We start from the raw sequence: 8750 nt of genomic DNA, 5'->3' as shown, positions 1-8750 counted from the left end.
GACCGACGGGAAGTTAGAGCGGACAATTCAGATTTTGGAGGATATGCTCATGGCATGTGTGATTGACTTTGGAGGTCAGTGGGATCATTTCTTTCCTTTGCCCAAGTTTGCTTATAATAATAGTTACCAATCCAGCATTGAGATGGCTCCATTTGAGGCTTTATATGGTCGGCGATGTCGTTAGCCCATTGGGTGGTTTGAGCCCGGTGAGGCTAAGTTATATGGTACTGATTTGGTGAAGGATGCCTTGAAAAATGTAAAGTTGATTCAGGAGCGACTTCGTACAGCGCAGTCCAGATAGAAGAGTTACACAGATCCTAAAGCGCGTGATTTATCCTTTATGATGGGTGAAAAAGTTCTCTTGAAGTTTTGCCGATGAAGGGAATCATGAGATTCGAGAAGAAAGGCAAGTTGAACCCAAGGTTTATAGGCCCATTTGAGGTGTTGAGACGAGTTGGGGAGGTTGCTTATGAGATTGCATTGCCTCCCAGTCTATCAGGAGTTCATCCGGTTTTCCATGTATCTATGCTCCGTAAGTATCATGCCGACCTATCACATGTGTTAGATTTCAACACAGTTCAACTAGATAATAGTTTGGGCTATGAAGAAGAACCAGTTGCCATTGTTGATAAACAGGTTCGCCAGTTGATGTCCAAGAGGATTTCTGTAGTAAAAGTCCAATGAAGGGGCCAACCAGTCGAGGAAGCGACTTGGGAGGCTGAGTAAAACATGCGGAGCAGATATCCACACTTATTCAACACTTTAGGTATAATTCTAAACCCATTCGAGGATGAACGTTTGTTTAAGAGGTGGAGAATGTAATGACCCAACCGGTCATTTTAACTTTTAGAACCCCGTTCCCTAAAATAAAACTTCTCGTATGTGCTTTTAATAATTTATGACTTGCGGGGATGGTTGGTTCGGGATTTGGAGGTGTTTGGGTTGAAATCGGAACACTTGGTTCCTTAAGTTGGCTTTAAAAGGCCAAGTTTGACTTCAGTCAATATTTAATAAAACGACCCCGGAATCGGGATTTGACGGTTCTAATAGCTCCGTATGGTGATTTTGGACTTAGGAACGTGTTCGGAATTTTATTTGGAAGTCCGTAGTGAAATTAGGCTTGAAATGGCTAAAACAAGAATTTAAGTTTGAAATTTGACCGAGGAGTTGACTTTTTGATACCGGAGTCAGAATCCAGTTCCGAAAATGTTCATAGCTCCGTTATGCCATTTATGACTTGCGTACAAAATTTGAGGTCAATCGGACTTGATTTGATAGGTTCCGGCATCGTTTGTAGAAATTAAAAGTTTCAAAGTTTATTAGGCTTGAATCTATGTGTGATTCGTATTTTTAGTATTGTTGGATATGATTTGAGGACTCGACTAAGTTCGTATGATGTGTTAGGACTTGTTGGTATAATTGGTTGAGGTCCTGAGGGCTCGGGTGAGTTTTGGATGCTTAACAGATCATATTTTGACTTGGCTTGATACTTGATGTTCTGGTTTCTGCAGGTTCTGGTTTCCTTCTACGCGATCGCGTGAAAAGGTATGCGATCACGTGAGAAGGTATGCGATCGCGTAGGGTTAATTGGGCAGCTAAAATTTTGTGCTATGCGATCGCGTGGGTGAGTCCGCAATCGCATAGGTTTGGCAAGCCGTGTTATGCGAACGTATGTCTAAGACCGCGTTCGCGAAGAGGAAATGAAGCAAAAGCTGGACCATGCGCTTAATGCTTCGCGATCGCGTGAGGAGGCTCGCGGTCGCGTAGGCTTGCGGAGACTGTGCTTCGCGATCGCGTGGGAATTTCTGCGATCGCGTAGGGTTATTTTCTGTCCAGAAAAATTTGTGCTATGCAATCGCGTGAGTTGGTCCGCGATCGCGTAGAAGGAATCATTGGGCAGAGAGTTTAAGTTCTGAATATGGGACACTTTTAACGATTTGGAGCTCGGATTTGGACTATATTTGGGAGATTTTCAGAAAAAACAACGGGGTAAGTGTTCTTAACTCAATATTGGTTAAATTACCCAAATCCATCACAGCTTTTATCATTTAATTGGTGAATTAAGTTGGAAAAGTTTGAAAACCTTCTTGGATAGATTTGAGGGCCCAATTGTTATGGAGATTTAGTAATTTTAGTATGGGTAGACTCATGATTGAGTGAGCGTTCATATTTCGTAACTTTCGCTGGATTCCGAGATGTGGGCCCCATAGGCTATATTTTGAGTTAATTTTGGATTTTTATTTAAAAATGTAGTATTTTCTTATGGAATTGATTCCTATAATTTTTAGTTATTGTATCGAATTATTTTTGCTAGATTCGAGCTAGACAAAGTTGGATAATCGTGGAAAAGGCCTTCTAGTGGATTAAATTAGAGCAAATTGAGGTAAGTCTCTTGTCTAATCTTGTGAGGGGGAAATTACTCCATAGGTAATTAAAGTAATAATTGTTGCTAATTGTGGGGGCTACGTACGCACGAGGTGACGAGAGTCCGTGCGTAGCTACTATTAATGCTAAAGTCTAAGTAGTTTAGGACTCAAAGCATGAATTACTTGTGTAAATGGTATTCTTTGTTTAATTAATATTTGTGAATTGTTAGATAAAAATATTAAATGATGAAAATCTCATATTCTTGATTTTCTGTTTAAATTAATTAATTGTTAAGAGAAATTGTTCATCCTCCCGAATTTATCTTATAATAAATATACTCTCCATTCGGAGGTACATAAGAAAATGTCCTCCTTTCTTGTGGAGCGGGACGAATGCCTCGGCAGGATAGATGCATTTATGGATCGCGCCGCACGTCCCTCGGCAGTGTACACGACACTTTGGATTGGGCCGTACGACCTCGGCAAAAATCGTGCTTAATAATAATAATTACAAGATACTTTGATAGTTTATTGGAACTTGTAAAGCTAATTGATAAATTGGGAATTTATTAGAATTGAAGGAATTTAATTAATATATTGAGAATTGTTGCATTTGAAGAATTTTTATTATTTCTGCTGATTCGATAAAATTATTGTTAACTCTGTGAATCATATTGATTTAGATATTCTATTTTTATTTCAATTATTATTATTGACCCTTAGTGAGTGTCAAAGTCGACCATCTCGTCTCTACCACTTCGAGATTAGGCTCGATACTTATTGGGTACACGTTGTTTACGTACTCATACTACACTTGCTGCACTTTTTGTGCAGGACCTGAGGCAAGTACTAGTGGAGGACCTATCATCTTACACCCATGTTTTCTAGAGGCATAGTTGTGAGCTGCCTTGATGGGCCGTTCTGTAGCTATCAGTGCCTTTCATTGTATTTTCATTCTGTCTATTTTTATTTCAGACAATAAATATTTGAGTTTTTTTATAATCTACTAGATACTCATACACTTGTGACACCAGGTCTTCGTACATACATTGGTAGAGTTTGGGATTGTATTATTTTCTTCGATTTAAGTAATAAGTATTTCTTTTTTAATATTTCTAGAAAAATAATAAAATTACTTAGCAAATTATTCTGAAAATAATTGATATATGTTTAATTTTTCGTTGGCTTGCCTAGCTGTAGTGTTGGGCGCCATCACGACCTATAGGTGAAATTGGGTCGTGACATTTTGGGACAGGTTGGTATGATTGGACGGTGTCGCAGGACCTCGGGTGTGCTTCGGGTCAATTTTCCCATGTTTTTCTGCTGCTGATGTTGGTTCTGGTATCCTTCATCACAAACACGTGGAGGAGATCGCATTTGCGAATAAGGATTTGTGGGCTGGAGGAATTACTTATCGCGAACGCGAGGTGTAGGTCGCGAACACGGAGAGGTTGACTGAGGAAACTACGCGAACGCGAAGGGGCATTCGCGAACGCGTAGAAGAAATAATGAGCTGGGTCTAAGGCCATTTGGCCTACGCGAATGCGTAGAGGGTAACGCGAACGCGAGGGGTTTGGGAAGTTGGCCTTCGCGAACTAGACCGGTACAACGCGAACGCGTAGAGGAAAATTTGGGTCTGGAATCTTTGGCCTTCGCGAACGCGAAGAAGGGTGGACTTGGGCTGGGCAGAATGTTTTTAAGCGGGGTTTGAGTTTATTTCACCCATTTTCCACACGGCTTGGGGCGATATTTGGAGCTTTTGAAGAGGGGATTTCATCATCAAACATGAGGTAAGTGATTTCTACTAGTTGTGAGATATATACAAGGATTATACACGGATTTAGACATGAAAATTTGTAAAAATTTGGGATTTTGAAGAAAAATCTAGAATATGGTATTTTGGATTTTGACCACGAATTTGGGCATGGAATTGGGAACAAATCCTATATTTGAGTTTATAAGGTTATGAGTGATGATTATCTTCAAAACTCTTTGGAATCCAGGCACATGGGCCCAAGGGTGATTTTACCGATTTTTCGAGCGGAGTTGGAAATTGTAGTTAATTGAATTGTTATGAGTATTAGAGTATATTTTCATTGGTTTGTTTGATTAGTTTTGGAGCGTTGGGCATAAGTTTGAGGTGTTAGAGTGGCGTTGGAGCCGGTTATGGAATTTCGAAGCGAGGTAAGTCTTCTTTCTAACCTTGTAAGAGGGAATTAACCCCATAGGTGAACTAAATTATTATGTGATTCTATTTGTGGGGGGATACGTACGCACGAGGTGACGAGAGTCTGTAGGTAGATACTAACTATGCCAATGTCCGAGTAGTTTTAGGCTTACATCATGCCTTGTTGCTATTGTTGTTGAATTTATGTTTATCGCTTGCCTTGAAAGGAAGCGAGATTGAGTTAGCCTATTAAACGTTTCGAAAGGAGTTGAAATTGGGGAAAGGTTGGTAACTTAAAGGTTTTCATTTGAACTTCATATTTTTGAAAAGAATTGAGGAACACTATAATAACTTAAGAAATCTATGTGTAACCGCATCGCATGTATGTTTCGCGAGCGGGGTAATATCTTTAAAGAAGTACAGGCTGAATTTCCCTTATTTTGAAAAGAATCAAGAAAGAGATATGATTTTAATTGTTAAATTTATATTTGAACGCGTCGCAAGTATGATCCGCGAGCGAGGAAATTCCTTAAATTTTTATTTGACCGCGTCGCACGTATGATTAGCGAGCGGGGTATTTCCTTCTTCCACTCTTATGGGATCATGCCATTTGCCTCGGCAGGATTTATGTACCACACTCTCATGGGAGCGAGCCGTTCGCCTCGGCAGGTTAATAGATGCATCTATGGTTCGCGTCGTTCGACCCTCGGTAGTGCACAATGTACTTTTATGTTGGATCAGGCCGTACGTCTCGGCATTTCCTATATATACATTATCCTCGTGGAATCGTGCGTAACATTTGGCAAGAAGCCAGTGTATCTGAGGGTTCTTCCCTGATTTGAATTATGACAACTACCTCTTTGATGAGATCCACTACATCTATATATATATGATCCGGTTACAGAGGGAACTCGCTAGTTGAGAGCTTGAGTAAATTGTAAAGAGGGAAATTATACCACATATTTTACACTTGTTTGTTTCATATATTTACTCTGTCTCATATTCATTCACTTCTTTACTGTACCTTATATTATTGATCCACAGTAAGTTGTCAGAGTCGACCTCTCGTTACTACTTCTTCGAGGTTAGGCGGGACACTTACTGGGTACGGATTGATTTATGTACTCATACTACACTTGTTCCACGTTTTGTGTAGGAACATATATAATTAGTGGCCTTGTGGGTGCAGAGGCGCGGTTATTACGTGGATTTAGGGGAGCTGCATCTTATGTACGACCCGCAGCCAGCAGAGTCTCCTTCAGAGTATTGTATTTTCTTTCCTGTCCAAATTATATTCCGGACAGTTATTGTATTTTAGTTTAAATTCCTAGAAAATGCTCATGCACTTGTGACACTGGGTTCTGGGATATTCAGTATTGAAATTGGAAAACATTGTTATTATTCTGTAAATTCATCTTTTACTAGTTAGATTGAAGTAAACTTACGATTTCAAAAATATTAAAATGAGAATTTAATTAACTATTTAGTGTTGGATTGCCTGACAGTGGTGTCCGGCACCATCACGATCTTTAACGGATTTTGGGTCATGACAACATGGTATCAGAGCACTAGGCTCACTTAGGTCTCACGAGTCATGAGCGAGTCTAGTAGAGACTTGCAGATCGGTATAGAGATGTCTGTACTTATCTTTGAGAGGCTACAGGGTTTTTAGGAGCACTTCCCTTCTTGATTCCTCATCGTACGATTTGATTACTTTAAGGCTTATGCCTTCATTTCTTTCCCATTCACTCGAAGCGCTGGTTGTAAATCGGGAATTGAGGAATTGTAATGGTACTACAAATGTGGTGCGGGATGTTTCTCCTTGCGTAGTTAATTGGACTGTTATCGTCACTTTGTGGAAGGATATTCTGTCATTTTAGCCCAGTAACTGTACTTCTAAGAGCTTTGAGGCTATGCACGGGTTGCTATGATGCTCAGGAGTTGTTGTCGCACAGTATTAATGTGATGGTAGGATGCTTGCCTATGTGTCGGGTCAGTGAATGACTTGGAATGAGGTTTACTTAGTGCATGGTTCCGAGATTCAGTATTTTATTTCGGCGGAGGAAAAGCAATTGGCTTATGAATGTCCAGATTTGGGTTGATGGAGTAATGAGGCTTGGTATTTTCTAGTGTGATGGAATCTTCATCGGAGGTGTGGTGTCGTCATCCTTGATGGAATATGTTAAGTTCGCCGGTGTTATGATTTTCATCGATTTGCCTTTGGGGTAGGGTAGCATATAGGTTCTGTGGTAGGATAACTACACGCCTTGAGAAAGTTTAGAGTGATTTGGGATTCATGGTGGACCGTGACTAGGTCTACGAACTTAATTTGGAGTATTGGCTGCTATATTGAGGAAGATTGGGTGTGACAGTAGGGAGTTGCTTCATATGAAGAAGGATACAACGTGACTTTGGATTGGAATGTATTGTCGCACCTTTAGTTGATATCCATGAGGAGTGAACGGACCTGTACAACTGGTGAATGAGCATGGGCTCATGATGGGTTACTGATTTCGTAGTTATTGTACCTAGTGCATTGGCATTGGATGATGTCGGCATGGAATTTCCACATGTGAGTTATCTCTTGTGAGTAGGTTAGCGGTTGCATGGTGTTGATGGGACTGTCACGGAAGAATTCTACATGTTATCCGGCATGAGATCTAATATGTGAATGTGCTTAGTGATTCAGAGTGTTCATGAAAGGTCAAATGGAAGGATTTTGAGGAATTTGCCGAGTTGGTTGTGCAAGATCGGTTCAACGGTGAAGAAAGAATCTTGGCGGGTTCTAGAGTTATACAATGGTAGCTTCAAGCTATGTGAGAGAGTTCCACCGCCTACGGTTAGATTGCATGGTCGTCTATTTGTGAGATTTTGGGGTATCGGCATATTGGTGGGATATTACGACTATGGAAGAGGGTCGTCAGTGGTGATTTGGGAAAAGAATTTGAGGAATGTGTGTTGTAATTGGCCTTATCCATTCATGTTCAGGCTTTGGGAAGACTCAGAGTTTATGCTTCGTGGGGAGGTGATGTACAAGAAAGGTGATTCAGCCGGTTGTCTCTTTGAGAGGGTGTTCATGTGCTAGCAAAGCCTTGGAGTTGATTATCTTCGGGACCAAGTCAGAGTGGGTGACTCTCAATAACAGTCCTAGTGGATTCAAAAGTTAAAGTGTGGTGCCTAAGGATTTTGAGTCCATAGTATGGTTAAGTATTGAGTTGTTGCAACGGATTATAAAAGTGGCTTAGAGTGTTCTATGTTATCTTCGGTATGCGGTGTAGCAATGGAAAAATGGGAGAAAATAACTTCGGAATCGTAAAGGAAATATCAGATTGGGTGTACCAGTTGAAGATGCAGATGTGCGCACAAGGAGAGTGTGAGATGGTTCGTGGGTTTTGGGGACAATGTGGTCTCGTGAGATGGGGTCACTCAGGATGAGTGCGGATTGAGTTCGTTATATTGATAAAGGAGCTGCTGTTATTTCTAAGGAAGATCCAGAGTAAATTAGGAGAAGTCAGGTTCAGTTGGCAATGGTTGAATTGGCACAGTGATGGCAATGATCAGCTCCTTCAGTGTGTTGGGTTATTCATGTGATTGGTGACTGTACGTGCGAGGTTTGACGGTCGCCGTAACTGATCTTATTTGGAGGCTTTCGAGTATTATGGCATGTTATGTGCAGATGGATCCCGGAAGGGTTATAGTGGTTTAGACCCCTACTTGAGGTTGGTATTTTCTACGGATATGACAATTCAGTCACGTGTTGCAATGGTTCTCTTGGAATGAGTTAAGAAAAAGGTTTCTATGTGAAGAAGTGTTTACCCTATTAGTAGTTCGGAAGTTAAGACGAAATTCTTGCACTCTTGCGCATTGGCATGATTAAGTGCAGTGATCGGCATGGGATTCAGAAGTTGAGGATCAAGGTTGCGGTTTGGTGTCGACAAGAATGTCAAGAGCTCGAAGGAGCGGGAAAGGATTCAGATGGTTAGAGTAAGCTGGTATTGTCTTTAGCGTCACCTGAGATCGATGTCCTGTGCAAGAGGCTTTGAGTAGTGATTTTTGATTTTTGATTTGCTTTACAACGTTTGTGCGGCCGGTGGTATGGATGTGCAGACTTGTTATCTGGTGCGGAAGGTCATGAGAGCACGTTCCACGGGAAGGTTGTATAAGTGTGACATGTAGTCACTTGATTGATCGACGATTGGAACCAAGTATAAAGATTG

The sequence above is a fragment of the Nicotiana tomentosiformis genome, chromosome 2, assembly GCF_000390325.3.
Source record: "Nicotiana tomentosiformis chromosome 2, ASM39032v3, whole genome shotgun sequence".
Taxonomy (NCBI): domain Eukaryota; kingdom Viridiplantae; phylum Streptophyta; class Magnoliopsida; order Solanales; family Solanaceae; genus Nicotiana; species Nicotiana tomentosiformis.
Note: the sequence above shows the minus strand (reverse complement) of the source record.